General features: G+C 30.3%; 1 protein-coding gene and 1 pseudogene across 1 annotated transcript in view; both read left to right on the top strand.

Annotated features, from left to right (window-relative positions):
- The window catches only part of emp (epithelial membrane protein), a 469800-nt gene that overhangs the window by 271147 nt on the left and 176956 nt on the right, over positions 1-21697 (top strand). The window lies entirely within an intron of this gene.
- On the top strand, positions 3188-4768 carry LOC149374424 (uncharacterized; annotated as a pseudogene).

Raw genomic sequence — 21697 nt, forward strand, 5'->3', positions numbered from 1 at the left:
TCTAGTATTTGAAACGATTTAACTTTTTCCTTGTCCAATATCTAATAATAATTTCAAAAATGTTTTGTCAATTGAACGAGTATAGATACTATTAAGTTTTAGAATACGAAACAGCGACTGATGATATTATGATTTTATCCTTTCTTGTATAATCATGCTTTAATTACTTTTTTTTTAATGTAGAAGAATCTGTCTGAAATCGCCTTCTAAAACAATTGATTTACTACCAAAATGAGTATTTTTATCACATAAATCACCTAATGTTCTTTCAACTATTTTAAGGCTATTTTTGGGATTCTAGAAGTCTCGTCACAAATAATTTAATTGACTTCTTTTAATTTTTTTTCTCAGATTTAAAATCTAATAACACACTTTTTACATTGTTTAAAGCTAACAGTAAACGAAATTTTCTAAGACTAGTCATTCTTTTTGGAAGTAATATTGATGTTATACTAGTCTATGCAGTAGATAATACTTTTTTCCACGAGAAGTGAAATAATAAATTAACTCTTTATATAGAATTGTTTTTTCTACAGCTTTTGGGCCATCAATAAAAAAAATTTTATTTATTTGTACACATACAATTTTAAAAACCGTGATTTACGATCAGAGAGATCCATTACGGTGGAGAGTATAACCACCTTTCATTTATTTTTATTACTTCTCTAAATATTCTTATCTGTACTTAATATTGGGCCTAATTTGAATTCCATATTAGGATGGTTAAGGGAAGTAAAAAGAACCTATGAGAACTTTTTTTCGGAATCACTATGTAATCCATAAGTTAATTAAAAATGTTTTTTAATTTCATTTTCTTGGATATTTTCTGCGATTAGAAATAAGGCAAAAAGTTATCTTATAAATTTAGAAAAAGGTATTTATTAAATTGACACTACTTCTATTTTGACTCTTTAACTACTTTACAAAGTATTATTTAATTTCTTTAACTTCAAAAAGCAAACTAAAATAATGAAGTATTGAACTGATTTAATAATGGGGGGGGGGGTTGACTCTTGGAGCGCGCAGGAGGTAGAGTCTTACTAGTTTATATATATACTGCTGCGTATTTACATAAAAATTATCTTATAAATAAATTTCAATTATTTGAATAACAACTTTTTAAGGTCCCGAAAGCGATAAGGAGTGATATATTGGTTTTATAAATACTAATGGTTTTTATCATATATCTACATCATCATCACATATCTACAATATCGGTTTTAAAAAAGAGTTCTGAAATTAACATGCACGTTGTGCCAAGTTTTAAATTTGTTACGAAGTGATGCTCAGTTAATTATAAATCCTTTTAATGATTTTATGACAAATACTTAAGATCCAATAATATTTAAAAATCTATTTGATACTTTAAATAACGAAATCAGTAGAAGAACCATTTCAGAACTAAAAAAAATTTTTGCCTAAGTTTCTGATCCATTACATGATTTATTTGTGGAGAACAAACAACCAAGCATGTATAGCAAGCTAAAATTATACGACGAGCCAAAAACTCAGATAATATACAATGTCCACAACGATAAGGTTTTAAGATTTTAAATAAAAGCTGTATCCGTTTGAAATATCTCTTTGTAACGCTTTCAAAAAAAGTAAAGGCTTAATGGAAGCGATGGTGAACCATTAAAATTTTTTTAAAGTGCAGAAACATGTAATTCGAAATTTTAGGCACGTTTAATCATAGGAGAATTTTTTGAATAATTTTTAACATGCTAGGCAACAAGATATAGGTTTTCTCTTAATAAATTTTTTATAATGATATTGAAACGTGCAATGCTCTTTGATCCCATTACGGTAAAAGACAGGTTGGACCAGAGTATGCAACCTCTCCTTGTTTTCTACCTAATTTTTAATCAGAATTGTAAAGTATTATTTTTTGTGGTGATTTTTATACAAAGGACAGGAAAATATACAGAAATAAGATGATCTCTAAGCTTTTGATAGAAGAGTTAAAATACTTGAGAGATCTAAGTATAGAAATTAATACAGAAAAGCAAAATTAAAAATATTTTTTATATTTGCATAAATTGCAGGAGATAACCTTGAATTAAAGAGTGCATTGATAATTTTGTGCATTATCTTGAATTAATGAAAAGAAATGGCCTCTTCCCGAAATTTTCGACGGTGAGATTTGAATCACACCATTAAAAAAAATAAGTATGTTTGGGATTGTTAAATAACAAAATTAATATTATGAAAACCATAGGTATTAGATATCAATTCAGTCAAATGTATTTATATTAAAATTTATATTTTGCAGTCTATTTGGAAATAAATATAAAATTTGGATCGCAATCGTAAGATAATTCTATAAATAATTATTTTCCATTTAACAAGAAAAAATTGTGTTTTAACAGTATTTCTATAAATGACATAAAATTCAAGAAAGATTCTTTTATTGCTCCTGAAACAAGTTCACATTTTTTAAAGTATGGAGAAGTCACAAATATATATGTTATAATTACAACTGTTTTCTCTGGAAAAATTTCTTTATCTGTCATCCAATTTAACTCTCATTATTTTGCGCACGGTGTATTCGTGGATAACGAGCAAAAATTTATAAGTCACGGTAATTTTGCATCTAAAATGGTACGTTCATCATTTATAAAACATAGTGTACAATGTATTAAGGCAAAAGATTTTTTTTTTAACTACATAATCCACTTAATATTGTATCGCCAAAATAAGATCAATAAAATGTGTTTTTTTCGGCATCAAAAAATCATTTTTTTCATCAACTCACCATTCTATGAGGCAATGCATAATAGTAATACATGGAAAAGACTGTTTTAAATAAAAATAATAAAGTGGTTTACTAATAATGAATCTGTTAAATTGATCAAATTTATTAAATTTTTTATAATTTTTTACTATATTTACTTTAAGTCTAAGAACTTTTCCATATTTTTTTAAAGGTTAACATTGTGAAGTATTTGATTGTAGGATTTTTGTTTATAAATAATGTGGTATATCATAAAAGTTATTTAATTGTGACGAAAGTTACTTAATAATGACGAAAGGTATACTTTCAAATATAATTTTAATCTAACAATGCCATGTTTCTTTAAGAACATAATATTTTGAGGAATTGTCAATGTAGAGAGAACATGCACTTTATAATATGTATATGATGTACGCATGTCCAAAGCATCTTGCTGCCTGGTAATAACTTGTCATGGCGTACAGCAGTATAGAACCGTTGATAAAACAGGCCCCCACTGCTATATGGTGAGAGAGCTTCTTTATGTATTGGAAGTATGGAAGCCTGTATGGTTCACGTTCTGCAGTGGCGCTTGTATCGGTCTACTTACCGTAAGTTGCAAAACTTCTAATGCGTGGCGAGTTACCTTTTATTCAGTTTTATTTTTATAGCTACGATTTATAAGAAATTGGTTATAAGAAATGAATTAAAGCTGTTCAAGGTTTCGTGGAGCTTCTTTAAGTACATGAGATAACTAATGTAAGACTCCTTTAACTTATAATACTACAGATAGTTGCAAAATAATAATGGAAAAAGGTTATGTTTTTTATTTTTGTTTTTTTCTACAGATCACAAGGTGATGGTTTCATACTGCAAGTAATTTTTTTTATTCAACTTTAAAAAGCCTCCGTCGTCGTCGTCTAAAATTTATCATTGCCTCCTGTTATATAAGTAAGGTCTAACATGAGTGTGACTAATGATGTTAATACGGTCAAATTGGTTGAGGCACTGTTTTTCAAGAACATAAGCTATAATGAAATTTTAAATATCCTCCAGAAAAAACATGAAATAATTATTTCATTAAGTAGTCTGAAAAGAATAGTTAAGAATTTAGGTTTGCAAAAAAAAGATATTGAAGAGAGTGATGTAGAAGATATTTGCTTAGCAATACTAGATGAAATTGAGTCTGCAGGAACAAACCTTGGATATAGAGCCTTGTGGAGTAAGTTAAAAGAAAAATATTATCTTTTCATCAAGAGAGACACTGTTTATGAGCTCTTACAAATATTGGATCCAGAATGATTAGAGAACCGTACTGCACATAGACTGAAAAGGCATGAGTATGTGAGTCCAGGACCCAATTTTATTTGGCACCTGGATGGTTACGATAAGCTAAAGAGGTATGGTTTTGCTATCCATGGATTTATAAATGGTTTCAGCAGATATTTATTATGGTTAAATGTTGCAGATACTAACAATGATCCGCAGGTTACTGCACACTATTTTTTAAAGTCCGTTCTAGAAAAAAACTGCTTGCCCTCTGTTATTCGTTCTGATAGGGGCACTGAGAATACATTAATTTAAACTCTCCAAATTTGTTTACGTTCAGAGGATGATGACAAACTGGCTGGAGAAAAGAGTTACGTAAAAGCACGTAGTGTTCATAATCAGCGAATAGAAGCATTTTGGGGACAACTAAGAAAGCACTCAGCAGATTTTTTGAATAATCTGTTTAAATCGATGAAGCAAGATAACCTGTTCAACGGAAGCGAGTGTCACAAAATGTGCCTACAGTATGCATTTGGTGCTATTATACAAAAAGATCCAGCTTTAACAAAAAGTCTATGGAATGATCATAGGATAAGGCAGCGAAAAGTTGAGTCCCATGTATATGGAGTTCCATTTGTTTTATACAACCTACCCGAAAGATACAATTGTAAGGACTATGGCAAATCGATCATCAGAGATGCAGTCGTCGAGCTGCTACAGACTATGACTGTAGTTCCTACTTTAGTTAATCTTTCATTCAAGGAATTGGTAAACAATACCCTTTAAATCTCCAAATACCCAGAAGAAATTGATGAAGCTAAGTCTTTGTACTTGAAACTGTTGGATATGTTTGATGTTCAACTTACAGAGTGAATAATATTTTCTTATTGTGTTCAATTGGTTAGTAATTATACGATCTTTTATTTACTTTTTTTTCATGCAAAATGTAATCGTTTGATTATTAATAGTAGTTACAGGTGGAATACAAGGCTTTGAACGTAAATGATATGAAAATAGTGTACAAGTAATAAATTGCACAAATCATTCTCATTATTGTTGTGTAAAGCAGTATCTTTTATTACTTTTATTCTTTATAAAATAGTTAAGCCAAAGAGTATAAAATCAGATTTTTTTTACGTATTGAAAGCTTCGGGTAAGTATAAATTGATAAAAATCACTTGATTATCGTTATTTGGAATGAATGTGTAAAGAGCAGTTATTATTTCAGATACAGAAAGTGTCTAGCAGCATCCACTCTAGTCCGCTGTATGTACTAGACATTTGCCTGTAAAAGCTTTGCTGAAAAGAAAGGTGTAGCTACCCTCAAAGAATAACAAAGATTGGAATAGTGACAATGCCTGGTCGTCGAGAAGCAGCCTTTTAATTAAATTAAGTTTGTACATAAACATCAGTGTTTGGCATTTTAAAATTTGAAATTTCTTTTTGCAACAAATTTTGATGGTTATTGTTGGTTAAAAACTGTAATGCTGTGTTTAATAACTGAGTATTTATTGAAGAAAAAAACGTGTAAAAAAAAGTAATTCTTTGATGAATTGTAACACAAATAAAAGTATAAGTGCTTCTCATTAAACGGTATTAATAGTATGAATACGTAGAATTTTTTTTACATACATCGAATCGTATGAGTTAATAATAACAGGTGAATCCCTGAAATAAGCTAATGAATTACAAAAATATAAATTTTTAGTTGAATTCCATTCTTACAAGAATTACGATTCAAAGTTTGTAATGTAACAATTTTTTTTTTTTTGATTATTGAACACATTATTTTATATGTAACAAACATTTGCGTTTTTTAAAAATAATTTTCTTACATCATTGACTTCGACAAGACCTACACTTCAAGGAGAATTACAAACTGCTCAACACTCACAATAAACTATTTTTACATTGTAGGTATTACCTTTTTAATCACAGTCTTGAATCTTATACAAAAATATTAATCACAATTTTCTTTAATCTTAGTTTAATTAACTAACATATCATGTTTCTACACTTTCATGTTAAATTTGGCTTCAAGGATAAATGGAATACTGTGTCTGAGATTCACTTGGTTTCGATAATGTTATTGTATTTTTTACTTCTACTAATGAATTATTCAATCACTGTCACTGGAATTTGAATATGACGGTTTTTTTTTTTTCAAAACACCTCAAAAGAACCGCACAATCTGGCCTCTCATCGGGAATATAGCTAAAGCAACAATTTAGTACCTTTGATATGTCATCATCTAAACCACTTAAATCTGGATATTTTTTTTGCAAGTACAATTTTTTTACACCTTCTGTATCAACTGCATTCCATACTTCTTTTTCTGTAAGTAATTCAACAATGACACAGGCCATTGCCCACACGTCAGGGGAAAGAGATGATGGTTTCAAATTTAAAAGAATCTCCGGTGCCATGTACATTGGTGTCCCTCTGTCATATTTACCAGCATTAGTATGCAATGCGAAATGCATTCCACTTGTCCGACTCAAACCCAGGTCATATATTTTAACCTTCAGATTTAAATTAACAAGGACATTCTCAGGTTTAAGATCTTCGTGAACAATGCCGATTACATCACTGTGAAGGTATACGACACCCGAACACATTTGTTTTACGATTGATTACTTATCTATAATACGCAAACTGTATTGCTTTTTAACGGCATCATTAAGTGAAATTTGATGCAAATTATAGCTATCAAATAACTCCATAACTAAATAGCAATGAGTTGAATCCATTGCTATGGCAGTAATACTAATAATATTCTCATGACGTGCGTGGTTCATTGCCATCACCTCTCGGCGAAAATTTCTCTCGTTAAATCCTAAGCGAATTGACTTGACTGCTACTACGGTTCCAAGCCAGCTGCGTTTCAGAACACTGCCAAAACCACCCTTACCCACAATTCTGTTGGTTATGATTAAGTCACTTTTATTTATTATAGCAACGCTGCTTAGACTCAGCTCCTCTAATTTTGGCATCTTACGGCAAGGCTCATCACTTAACGAAGCATATTCGTTATCCTTAGACTTTTCAGAAGGACGTGGATTTTCTTTGCCTTCAGATTTTTTGTTACAGCTTTTAGTTGTCACAGCACATAAATCTTGTTTTGGTTCAGTTGGAACGGCTTCGTTAGCTGGTACAACTGAAGGTACGTTTTCTTTGTGAGTGACTGGGAAAAGCCTTTTGTAAAGTTTTTCAGTTGTACTTTCTAAAGTACACGTATCCTTTATTACTGCATCACATTCTTCAGTGGTAATCAGATACAAACGGAACTGATCATTGCTTTTTTTAATTTCTTAGCAAACTGGTGAAAATCTTCTCCTCCTTCATCGTTGTCAAAGGATGTAAATATTGAGCTTTTAAAGTCACCTAATTCTATTTTAAAGTTATTGAAATATCCGTCGTTATTTTGATTTTTATACCCATTGACACATAACTTCAGAATGTCTGCATAAGTGTAACTGGTGCCTACGTCAATGGTTAGCATTTTGGGGCCTCCAATTGGCGTTGTAACTAATTGCTGAGATTTTTTTATCACTTTTCTTGTGCTTTCACCCCAAATGTAACTTTATTGAATTATTTTCTACATCCTTCTACATATTATTACAGAATTTTTAAAACGTCTACATTTGTTACATAATAGTAGCGGTTATTCATACCTTAACTTCATTCGACTTTGTCCCAATTTTCTTTCTTTTTTCTTTATGCTTTTGTAAAATATTTTTGATCGTAGCTTTTTGATCAAGTGCTTTTTTACTACCTGACAAAATCAAAGCATAAATATAGATATAGGATGTGGCCACTATTCAAAAACAAAACTTAAGGGTTACCTTGATCGTCGAAGTAGACAACGGTGTATTCGGAAACTCTAGGTATCAACTCAAAAAAATCGTTGACCAAATTGATGCCGCACATCTCACCGTTCAAAATGCATGTCAGGCCACTCACTTGATAAGAAAAAAGAGAGTTTAAAGTTGTTAAGCTAGCTTTATTGTTTTTTAATGGAACATTCAGCTTTTTGGATTCATCTTGGATTGTAACGAATTCCATAGTACTTTTTTCTGCAATGAAATCAAGCATAATTAAGACTCTTTGGTATGTTATTGGAGTCCATATTAATTAACTTACAAAAGTATGTACTAGTACAAAAAAATCTGTTACATGTACTAATGTGATAAGTTTTTTTTTCTGGAGGTATATATACTCTACAGAAATAAAAACAATAACCTTTTCCCATTATTATTTTGCAACTATCTGTAGGATTATATGCATTAAAGAAGTTTTGCATTAGTTACCTTGTGTACTTAAAGAAGCTCCACGAAACCTTGAACAGCTTTCATTCATTTCTTGTAACCAATTTCTTATAAATTGTAGCTATAAAAATAAAACTGAATAAAAGGTAACTCGCCACGCATGACAAGTTTTGCAACTTATGGTAAGTGGACCGACACAAGCGCAACTGCGGAACGTGAACCATACAGGCTTCCGAAGACTATATTTTCAACACACGGAAGGGGCAGCAACGATACAAAAGCTGGCGTCACGTCATCTTACGGGGTATCAAGTACTTTCTACTCTCGGTATGCGTTATGCCCATCACTCATCTTTATTATGTATAGCTCTCTGAGTGTGGCAGTGGCTTTAAAATATCTTCATAATATAAGGAAATACGTAATGTTTCGATTGCAGTTAAAAAAACAAAGCGAAAAAAGCAGTTTCTTATCTAAAATCTATTGAAGAACTCTATTGAAGAATTTTATTAATAGATTTGGTCACTTCTGCATTTACAGTATGTGCGAGGGGGATTTAAAGGCAAACTTTGCTTACATAAGTATATCATTTAGACGCGTATAGTAAAAAAATGAGACGTGGAAATAACTAATATACAGGCCAAGCACTTAATAATTTCGAGAGATTAGATGAAACAGAACAATAGTAAAGAAATCTTACACAATATGTTGGCATTATTTTCTAAAATTCAACAAATTTCAATGTTAAGGAATCTAATTTCAGGGCCAATACTAAATCAGTGGCCTGAGCCTAGAAAAACAAAACGATACAGACCGTATATGATGCTATAAATACCGATGTCAAGCTAAATACATAGAACTCAAGATTAGCTGAAAAGTTAGTAGCAAACAGCGATTGGCCATGCTTTCTTATTTTACTGAGTTACGATCTTACTTAAGAATTAAATAAAACTTATATGCATAACTACTAATTTAAAATTGAAAATACACTAATGTAGATTAAAATTAGCAGTCTGATAAAAGGAACCCAATCACTAAAACAAGTAATTCCTGAATTAATGACTTACTCATTTTTGTCCAATAACAACACCAGTTGTTTATTACATTATGCAAGAAAGCCTTCGAATAGTAAATAAACGCAAATAAACATAGCTGCAGGTTACTTATGATTATACAGTTGTAAAACTCACCCTACGAATAAAGTATATAAAATCAAGCTATTTAATCTGAGGACCCTTCAAAAACAAAAGCGTCTTTGCAGTATATCAGCTATCTCATGTATTATGTGCATCAACACAAGCAGTATTGCACAAACCCAAATACATTATTACTAACTCTATAAGTCTGCCTCACATTCACAACTGAGATAATGCAGTATAAATTAAACAGTAGGTAACATTGCAGATGATGAATTGAACTTATGATGTGACTAAATTCTCGAGAATATCGTTAATTGAAAAGTCTCAATCAGCAAGTACTTTATTATGTAGATCTTAAACTAAATAAAACTAATAGTAAGTATAGAAATCCTCAACAAACATAAAACTTAAAAATGGTCTGTTACTGGATTTAAAGCATTGAGAGTTTAATCTTATGCTCACAGCGTTTTTCTCTTATGTTGAATTTTTTAAGGTTATGTTGTTATAAAGTTATAATAAAATATTTCTTGCACTTCTACGTTAATATCCTGAACGTACTTTATTTAAATTTTTTTTCTAGAATGAATATGGGTTAAAAAAATTAAATACTATGGTTATGTTAACGTATCGAGCAATCTTTCCCTAATTGTGTACCTTTATACTGTCAATATCGTTTTAGAACGCAAGAAGTTTTTGTTTTTATAAAGTTTTGAGCATGACCTTTGAGTATTGCTGTTTTTTAAATTTTTAAAGGTTATGGTGTGACAAACATATTAAATAAGGTTTTGTTATTTTCGTAATGATTTTCATTGTGTTATTAAATATTTTTAAATTTTCTCTCAATTAATCCAGAAATTTCGAAAGTACCAAAAATTTAAGGTAATGTTTTTATACGGACGAACACCTTACTATTGGTGCTCCAATGTAATTTTTATTTTCTTTTTGAAACCTGTAGAAATAATAATAATTGTTATTCTATTTTACTTCATATTTGAGACACATCATGCGTTTTGGAAATTCATGGTCAAAGAATCATGACTAAATTTTCTTGTACACCTTTAATATTTTTAGTGAGCACTTATTTAAAAATTTCATTTCAATACTTTTAATTGACGTATAATTATTTTACTTTCCTTCCGTTGCAGTGGCTAGTGCTATAACTGGCTATACTATTTTTCGATTTGGGTTTGGGTGTTTTTTTTTTTTTTTTTTTATAAAAGCTTTCTCTCATTTACTACAAAATCAATCCAGCTTTGGTGTGGGTGTGTCAATAAAATAACATGTATATGTATTTGAAACTCAATATTATTAATGCTGAGGTAATACTTAATAACAGAGAGAAAGAAAGAAAGAAAGAGTAAAAAAGTAAGATAAAGAAATAAGTGTAATAAGCATCTGATGTGTTATCGTAGACCAGCTATGAGACAGGTTTCATTTGGGCCAGAGGTCAGATAACGATTTCAAGTCATGACTCTCTTTCATCCTCATTTTGTACACAACTTATAATTGTAATACGTTATACTTTACCAAAATTGTAACAAACAAATTGATCTAAAAAAATACTCTTTTAAACATAAATAATATACTTAAAAAGAAAGATCAATGTCTTAAAAAATAGAGTTTAACTATATTTGATGATGTATCGTACATGCAATAACTTTAAAAGATATTTTTTTACTTATCGCCCGCTGTAAATATATTCAACTTTTCCCTGATTGTACTCAATTTTCCATTAAATTAAAAAAAAATAGGTAATAAGTATGCACGATAAAAACATCTTTTCAATGCCTTATTTATACTAGGCATGAAAAACAAATAAAAATTAACACTATTACATACTCAAGAATTGAAACAGCTATGTATAAAATCTGTATGTATGATTATAAAACCACAATTATTTATTAAAAACTATTAAAGCAATCATAAAAAAACTAAAATAAACAATTCCCAGAACCAAGTAGGATGTCATAACATTTACGTGACCTAAAAAACTTTACTAATCAAAAATGATCCTATAAAAGTAAAGATACTGTCTAAGTTCGACAATATTACTATTTTTTGAAATATTTTTATTTTACTATTGAATTCGAAATAAGTTTGTTCAAATGACATAAAATAAAGTGCAAAACAATCTGATTTCCAAATGTTAAAATAAAAGTTAACTTTTCTACATTTATTAAGTTACTTAAATACAAAATTAAAGTTGGTGACGAATTAGAGTAATTTTTTCTGATGTGCGAACTAATAGCAGTTACTCTATTGGAAATAACCACGTGGTTTTACCACGTGGTAAACCACATAGTTTTACCACGTAGTTTTTGTCTCAAAATGCCACATGGTTTTTAAAACCAGGTGGTTTTGTAATACCACGAGGTTTTAACACCAAGAAGCTCAATAGTTTTCACAAATATTGCCTTTTTCTTCCTAGTTCTACTGATAAATTTTTTTCTTGTCTTGTTAAATACTATCGTAATAAATACTTTTACAAACAGTTTTCTGAGCGATTTCTGTTCCTCTATTGAAAAAAATCACGTGGAAAAACCATGTGGTAAGCCACGTGGTTTTATATCATAAATCACGTGGTTTTGTTTCAAATTAACACAGGGTTCTAAAGATCACGTGGTTTTATTACGACTATGTGGTTTTTTAAAAACCATGTGGTATTTTTAGACAAAATCACGTGGTTCATGATATAAAACTACGTGGCTTACCACAAGGTTTTTCTACGTGGTAAAACCACGTGGTTTTTTCTATTTTTGAGAGTATCGGATAAGACAAACAAACATAGCAAATATGGTAATCTTTATTTTATATTTAGAAGCTGCAATCAGTTCATCAATCACAATAAATAATTTTCTTACTACCTCCCCCGAAAGTTCGAGTTTCGGTGGCTGTAAATAGGGACGAAAGCCGATATTCCTTCCCTATCGATGCGACATTTATATCGCATAGAGGGGTCGGGAGAAAAGCTCCCTGCTCCTTACTTTTCTTTGCGTGAGAGAGAGGTAGAGAGAGTAAGCAGCAGTGCAAATGTTCATCAGTATTAAGTATTTACCAACAAAGCGTTTATTAATTTTTTTTCAAACTGTGAGAAACTTTGGAGCACGTGTCGAACTCGAGTGTGATCATAAATTTTTCGTGCAATACATGTTATCTCTTTCGGTAATGTGTAACGTAGTAAATTTCTAACCTAAATCTGAATATAGAAACAATTATAAGATAATTGTTAAAAAATCTCATCAAAATCTAACTCTTGACTTTTGCAGCAACCAATGCCGAGAGTCGAAGAAATAATCATATTAGCGTATAAATGATTGAATACTGTTGATAAGCAAAAATAGTATTTATACGACATCATTTAGTACCTCATAAAATTTAAAGGATTTTTAGTAAAATTAAATTGTTTTGACCGACTTTTTCGCATTTCGGGCCTGTTAACATCCACTAACCAACAACCCTCGCTTCACTTCGGTCGTAAATGTTATTGGATGATACAGGCTCTTTACTTTTGCTCTAAACATAACCTACTACTACTGAAGCTAATTATTTTCTGATTGTTAATGAACCACAAATTTTCGGCCGAAGCTGCAGGAAAAACAGTATACATTACACGGAACGTCACTTAATAATGCGTTCCGGCGGTTTACCCCTCGGCTTCGCCTCGGGGGGCAACTTCACCGCCAGAGCGGAGAAGTTGTCCCTTGTAATATAATGTACTATGAATTACATGTTGTGTATAGTTGAAAAATCTAGTTAATACATGTTAAAGAATGATGTTTCTATATTCCAGAGTGTCTTTTTTGGGTTTTTTGTGTCATAACAAATGTAAAAGTACAAAATAATTATACACTTAAGTTTAAGTTATAATTAGTTTAAGTTAATTAAATTTCATATGTAATATTTAAAAATAATATATTACAGCGTCTTACATTATTTTAAGGATAATTATATAATTAATTAATATGGTACGAAAATCACGTGAATTGTCACGTAAAAAATCTCGTGATTTAAACTGTGATCAATCACACGATGCATAGCATGATATTTTCGAGCAAAAAGTCACGTGATAAATCAACGTAAGAAAAATATTACATTGTAATAAGTATTACAATTATCAAAATTATGATAATGATTATCATGACTAAGATAAGTAGGATTTTACTTGTAATTACAATTATTACCGTTCAAAACCAGGATTATTGAGATACATGTACGTAATTAAGACTATAATCATCATTAAAATAATTATGTGATAATTATGATTATTCTGATTTTTTTATTATTGTGATGATAATAATATTTATAACAATAACAAAATAATAATAGTAATAATAATAATGATTATAATAATTTCTACAGTTACGACGGTGGTAACAAACGTTATGATGATGATGAACATGCTCATTCTTTTTATGATTGAAATGAGTATGATAATGATAATAACGATTATGATAATTATAAAATTATGAAGATACTGATTACTATGATTTTTTTAATAGTAATAATAGTTATTCTAATGAATGAGATGAATGCAATTGAACGAATCACAATGATAATGATGATTGTGTTTCTGATTGAAATAAATGTTATGTCTATTACAATATTTATTAAGACTGAAATGCATACACATACACGCGTGGGCGTACAATGACTCTGATAATGTTTATGATTGCGATGACTGTAATTATAATTATAGAAATAATCAATAGTATTATTGTTCTAATCGGCATGATAATCATCGCCCGATACTTAAAATCCATATCAATCCAAATGGTTTTTTTTATTGGGCGTAATTATCGTCATAGTTAACATCATCTTTATCACAACAATTATTATCGTTATTAAGATGACAGTCATTGCATTTGTTTTCTTAATTATTATCATAATCATATCAATAGCCTTAATAATTCATCCTGATCGTAATCACTACCATCTTAATTGTTATTATAGTCATCTCAATTATCATACTCGTTACTGTAATCGTCACGACCATAAACATCACCCAATTTTCATTATTATCACAACAATCCTTATAAAAACTATAACCACTAGTGTAATCATCTCTATCTTCATCATTATCATAATTTTGATAATTGTAATACTTATTACAATATTGTAATTTTTATTACGTCAATTTAACGAAAATAACGTGTTTTATCACGTGACTTTTTCATGATGTGTAGCGTGACATTTTGCTCGAAAATATCATGTGATGCATTGTGTGATTAATCACAGTATAAATCACGTGATTTCTTACGTGACAATTCTTGTGATTTTTGTTAGTAGGATATTATACTTTAAAAAAAAGTTTGCCTCATATGCGAACAACGCTAATGCCTAATTATTAACTATTGGAGATGTGTGTACTAAGACGCTGAAGTCATAAGATGCAACAGTAAAACAATAAAAAATTTTAGTCAAAAATGTTTGAAACATTCATGTACGAATCGCTTAAAATTTTTACACTTTTAAAAACTTAGTTTAAAAATAATCACGTCATATCTTGAAGGGAAAGCAAAATAAACTAAAAAATAGGACTAAAGCTACATTATATAGTTGATAGTCAACTGATTTTATTATTTTCACAGAGCTTTTAACTATGAATTATTTATACACTTCTGAACATTTACTTACGTTATGATTGTTACAGACTATTATATATACATCTTTATTTATACTATACATATTATATATACATAGTTTACCTATAATTAACTGAAGCATGCATCTTCATTGTAGACACTGTTGTACGTGCTGCGCTTGGCAACAAACTTTTGTTATTTGATCTGTAGTTAGGTCCACCTACGATCCCTTAAGTATATAATTAAATAAATAAATAATCTAGAAATAGTATTGTAAACGTGGTGCTTACAGGAGTACAAAAATATTAAGGTGCACCAAATGGAACGTATATGATTGATATAAATACTTATACTGCAATACGAATTAAAGGTACGCTGTTGAAAAAGTTATTAAATTTACTAAGAATTTTATTAAATTTTATAAACTCTTACGATATATAGGTGTACTTAATCTACAGAATTAATAAAAAGTTTAATAATACAATAATACAAATTAATGACATTTTATAAAGTTTTGCCGAAAAATTTTTAACGGTGTACACATCAAGAAAAATATAATAATACTTTTTAAAAAATAATCATAATACTATAAATTTCGAGCATAAACAGCAAAGAAATGTACGGAAATTGTGTCACATAGCTACATTTTGTTTACAATATATTATATAAGACAATATTATTCTAATCTTTGATAAATGATTAGTATTGAATATAATAATCTCCAAAATTATGATCATTTATACAAAACACTTCTTGTTCTTCAAGCTGTAAAAGATAAATATACAGATATGAACAGATTAAGAATAATTGAACGAATTGTAGCAGTCAATTACTATTACAATCACTAAATTATGTATTATATAAGAGTAGAGATAAGTGATCTGTTGGGAGTGAGGCGGGAAAATGACTATACGAAAGTATTTAACATTTTCCATGATAAAACTCTATATGCAGAGCTCTTTTTGATGCATACGTCCAATAGTTGCATTGGCCCAGTATACACAGCAAGGTTGGGTATAAGAGGAAAAAAGGAAAGGGTTTGAACACGTTTTGTCCTAGATCGTTGGCGGGACTCATCAGTGTGGCTGTGCCAACGATCTTAACTATAGACGCTGGTGTCGCAGGATGGAGTTTTTGCGTATGATATGCATTCACATACCACGGGCGTATGTATGATGGAGCAGAAGGGCTGGACGAACAGTGCAGGATGTTGTGCAACATTATTATATGTCGCGAGTCTAACTCTGATCCAAGACTCAAATATTACTATATTCAATTAGTTAAAGCACCCTTCACTGTCATATGATATAGGAGTAGAGATAAGTGATCTGTTGGGGGTGAGGTGGGAAAATAACGTATACGAAAGTATTTAACATTTTCCATAATAAAACTCTATATGCAGAGCTCCTTTCGATGCATAGGACGAAACGTGTTCAAATCCTTTCCTTTTTTCCTCTTATACCCAACCTTGCTGTGTATACACTGAGAGAAACCTAGCGCGTAATCCGTCCTTAAGGTGGCGCGGTTGAGCTGCCGCTTGTTTGGAACGCACGGGACACCAGACTAGCGCGTCAGCTGCACCACTAGACTGGCTTGAGCGTTGAGCTGTTAGGCTAGCGCAAGTACTGCATCATACAGTGTACCATACGTTAAGCATGAGAATAAAATCGTATCTGTATTTATTCGTCGATCAAAATGCGATAAGTTTAAACGCATTATGACTCAGAAAGCCACTTTGTTTCATTTTCCATTTTGAAATACTTGTTCATTTTAATCAAAAATTTGAATTAGAATATTTTTTACAAATACTACCACTTTTATCATGAAAAAACAAATATTCCAGCATGCGGTGACTGATAACAAAAATAAAATGTTGTCTTTATTATTGCAGCCACTATACTGTTTAAACAATCTTCACTATATCTTAATTCCCCTGTCAACCCGGCAATACATACTAAACGATTTATGAATATAGTTAATGTAGGTGAAAGTTGTTAATTTTTTCAAAATAAACTTATTTCCGTTATTTCATTTAAATTAAGGCAAGAGAAGAATGTCACTTACATTATATTAATATAAATGTACTGTCTAATAAAAATAAGGTTATGTGAGTTTAAAAAAAAGGTCATTTATCATGACACCACTTCATGAAGTCATCGGAATATGCTGTACATCTTTAAAAGAAGTGGTCCATCTTTCATTTAACGTACATCCGCAATAAATACTGAAGCACTATACGTTACATGGAATAGTTATAAAAAGAGTAAGTAATTATATACGGGTTGCTGTACCATATACCAAGTGCTGTACCGTATGTTTGACTGGCTGACGGACTATAGACACATTTGGTAGCTGCACTATGTACAGTACGTAATGACGATCCACACTGGACGCTCAGTCGGCCCAAGTGGTGCAGTTGATGCGCCACTGATATAGTCAAGGGCTGCTTGGTTAATTCGCGCAACAGCTGTACTTGTGGAGCAGCAGACGTGCGAGTTCTTTCTCAGTGTACTCGGCTAATGCAACTAGGGGTAAGTGTACCTATCTCCGTGCTCTGCCCTATTACCGTGGATTTCGAAAAACTGATGATTACTTGCTTAAAATAAGAAATGTTTCATATAAAATAATGTTTCAATTTTAATAATCTAAAATGACGTTAATGTAGATGCAATTCAAACAGAAATGTTTGTGTATATTTTGAGAAAATAATTATTTTCCACGGTATTCCGTACAACGCGCTCATTAACTGATTGTGTACGTATTTCCGTGGTGAGCGTACGTAAACATAACCCGAAACTTACAGAACGCACGACAGTTAACGCGTAATCAATTAGTAGGTAAGCACGTCAATCCAACGTAACCAAGATGAAGAAAACTAAAAAAGGGAAGAAAGGCAAGAAATCGATCGAAATAAAGAAAAACAAAAAGTGTTACTCTCCAGAGACATTAAAATTAGCTTTGAAAAGTATCTATTCTGGAAAATCTATTGCTGAGTGCTCAAAAATGTATAAGATTTCTACTAAATGAATAAGCAAGTACAAAAAAAAGTTATATTTTTTTGAAACAATAAATAAGTCATGTAGAAAATGTAGGTGAAATTTGCATTTTTTTTTATATTCCGCAAATACAACTTTCTTCACCCACGGTAATATGGACACGGTGATTGGGACATCCACGGTAATACGTACACGGTAATAGGTACACAACCACGGTAATACCAGCATACCGTTTTTATTCGTTTTAAAAATATTCTACTGCAGTTTTAGCTTTATAAAATTTTTTTAAATACTCCGTAAGAGATTATGTAAGATTAAAAAAAAAAATATTTCAAAAAATTTTAGTATACCATTTTTCATGGTGCATTTAAGTTGGAATTTTCAGTACGTGCCACGGAGATAGGTACACTTACCCCTATTGGACGTATGCATCAAAAGGAGCTCTACATATAGAGTTTTATCATGGAAAATGTTAAATACTTTTGTATGTCATTTTCCCGCCTCACCCCCAACGGATCACTTATCTCTACTCCTATATCATATGACAGTGGAGGGTGCTTTAACTAATTAAATGTACTAAATTATATTGTTTTTTTTGGCAGTCTAAGTCAGTTATTCTTTTAATAAACTGGCTTTTTCTTCTGCTTTTGGAGATTTTGGTAAAAAGACATTAGTTTCTTCCAAGAGTTTATTTGTTTTTCATTTTATTAATAAAAAAGAAAAGCTCATATAAGTTTGTATCTAAGAATCGACATAAGATCTTACTTAAGATCTTATATAAGTTCTTATAAATTATTTTTTCCTGGGCATACGTTAGTTGAAAAGTTTACTCTCTCATTTAAGACATTATTATTATTTATTAGTGTTTATTATTACTGTTAAAATAATAATTATCATGATCTACAAGGTATAGTTGTTGTAAAATGTAATTGATAAGACATAATTATGTTTTATGTAATAAATAATACTTTTAATGGTTCTTGCCATCCAGAATTTTTTACTGTATACTATTCTTTCTATCCTTTATTACACATACGTATTAAAGTATAAATCATACGTTAATAGTATGTCTTAATAGTCGTGTAGACTCTTATGCCTTAGCATCTATTATAAAATTGCGAGAACAGGATCCATAAAATCAAGTTGTATAACTAAAGAGACCCTCCAGTGGATCATACAATGACGGATATTAAAAAATGTGAAGAGTTGGTACTCAAAGATTTCGTAAACAATCGCATGATATTTCTATTACGTAGATTAAAAAAACGTATCCTTGCGCAATAATTGGAGTCTATAATAAGAAAGTATACGTAGCTTTTTAGTACGTTAGTAAGTTATTTAGTCAATTAATGTACAGAAAAAATATTAAGGTCAGTATCTAGACTAATAGCATTCCTTGATGCCTCTTGAGTGGAATCTTAAGTTGAGGTTTTTATAGAAAAAAAATACGTGGTTATACCACGTAGAAAAACCATGTAGTAAACCACGTAGTTTTATATCATAAACCACGTGGTTTTATCTAAAAATACCACATGGTTTTTAAAAACCCCATAGGTTTAGTAAAACCACGTGCTTTTTTGAACCCTGTGTTAATTTGAAACAAAACCACGTGATTTATGATTTAAGACCACGTGGCTTACCACATGGTTTTTCCATGTGGTGAAACCACGTGATTTTTTTCAATAGAGGAACAGAAATCGCTCAGAAAACTGTTTGTAAAAGTATTTATTACGATAGTATTTAACAAGACAAGAAAAAAATTTATCAATAGAACTAGGAAGAAGAAGGTAATATTTGTGAAAACTATTAAGCTTCTTGGTAAAAACCACGTGGTATTACAAAACCACCTGGTTTTAAAAACCATGTGGCATTTTGAGACAAAAACTACGTGGTAAACCCCGTGGTAAGACTATGTAGTTTACCACGTGGTTATTTTCAATAGAGTAACCAAGATTTAAGAAAATCAGTCAAGATTGTAGCCAATTTTAACAGAAAATCTTAGTGAAATGTATACAAATACCACCAATCTTAATAATGTAATAAGCGTAAAAAGCTTGATTTGTTGGTTTGGAGATGGGCTGGAGAAGTCTACGAAATTTTAGAGTGGGGCTACAAAGAGTTGTGAACTGACCCTCCAAAACCACTAGATATGTACTAGTATTTATTTTACCATGTGCTCTGCTCATGAACCCACTAGAAATGAATTGTGACTTTAAGTTTCATTACACATTAAAAAAATCTAATTGTTAACAATGACAAACACGTTAGATTGATTAACAAAAAATAAGGTAGAATAAACCACTGACACTGACGTGTAGCTCTGTTATAGTTTGAGGTTTTGGTTTGCCAAAAACAAATGATCCCTACCTAAATACAAAAAGCTTACCGAAATTTATCCTGAATGAATATACTTAAATAACTTATTCTATTATGTTAGTATAATGTTTTTCCATTATTTTTATTATTTGGTGACTCATAATACAGTACAAATAACCTATAAAGTTAAACAAATAGTAACAGTAAGAAGTAACGCTTATACACTAATGTTTGTATAGACCTTACAAACTATCATACAGACTTAACTAACAAAATTTAAGTCTTTTTAATTATCCGGGAGATTAACTCAATAATGTTTCATACATGCTTATGTTGCATAACGAAAATCGATTTTTCAAGAATAAGTAAAAATATTTCTGTTATTTCTAAAGAATTTTTCTCAATTCTTATAAACAATGAAAAAAGGAAAAGCTTAACAATTATGGTTTATTGTAAGAAATAAAAAATAGCAGATCTTAGATATTGGCACTAGCTAACTAATTGTTTGAATCGAATGTTCCTACACATTAGCGACAATTTTGGATTAACGATTTAGGAGGTGATAAGTTAAGATTAAATTGGTACAAATGAACTTTTTCATTTTTAAATATAACGTGAAATTATATTTTAGATTTCCCATTAATCTGGGCTCTCAGTACATCCAAACGATTTCATCAGTTGCTCTCTCTGCGTTTTCCTTCTGTGTTCTTTTCCTGAACCTCTATTTATCAATTTTGGATTATATTTTTTTAACAATGCAAAGAACACCCGTAATCAAAAACCAAACGCCTTTATTCTATTGAACATCATAATGATATTCAAACTCTACTTAGCAATCCAGTTAATACTAATCCACAAAGTAAGCAAACAAGTTTTCTATCCATACCTTTTTATGAAAAAATAGTCTACAACACAAAATCTTTTTTTTAAATTCAATATAAAACTGGTTCCGTTAGCAACTAATTGTTTTTCTTGCAAAGGGTTTTCAGAAAAAGATAAAGAAAAAGATCGATAACTGTGGTGTTGTGTATGACTTCAAGTGTCAAACTTTCAAAGCTACGTACATTGGTGAAACCAAGAAAGAGTTAAAGTTTAAAAAAGACACGTTTTAATAAACGTAAAAAAGGCTATAATCTGTATTTAATGGTTCCAGTGCAAGTTTTTAAATTCAGGGATAGTTTTAATTTCAAAAAAGTTAAAGTTTTAGACGTCAAAAATATAAGAATAAAATATCTCATACCTAATATGTTTTTTACTATAAATACTATGAATACTATCAAGCGACAGGATTATACGAAACGTCTGAACCATGTATACAAACCAGTAGAAAATTTTCTTTTGCAACTTTAATTTAAAATTGTAATAAATAGTAAATAATGCTCAATTTCTAAGTGCAATAATGTTATGTCAATCAAAA

The sequence above is a fragment of the Copidosoma floridanum genome, unplaced genomic scaffold (genome assembly GCF_036245765.1).
Source record: "Copidosoma floridanum isolate Cflo_tuat_1 unplaced genomic scaffold, Cflo_Japanese_pri ptg000020l, whole genome shotgun sequence".
Lineage (NCBI taxonomy): Eukaryota > Metazoa > Arthropoda > Insecta > Hymenoptera > Encyrtidae > Copidosoma > Copidosoma floridanum.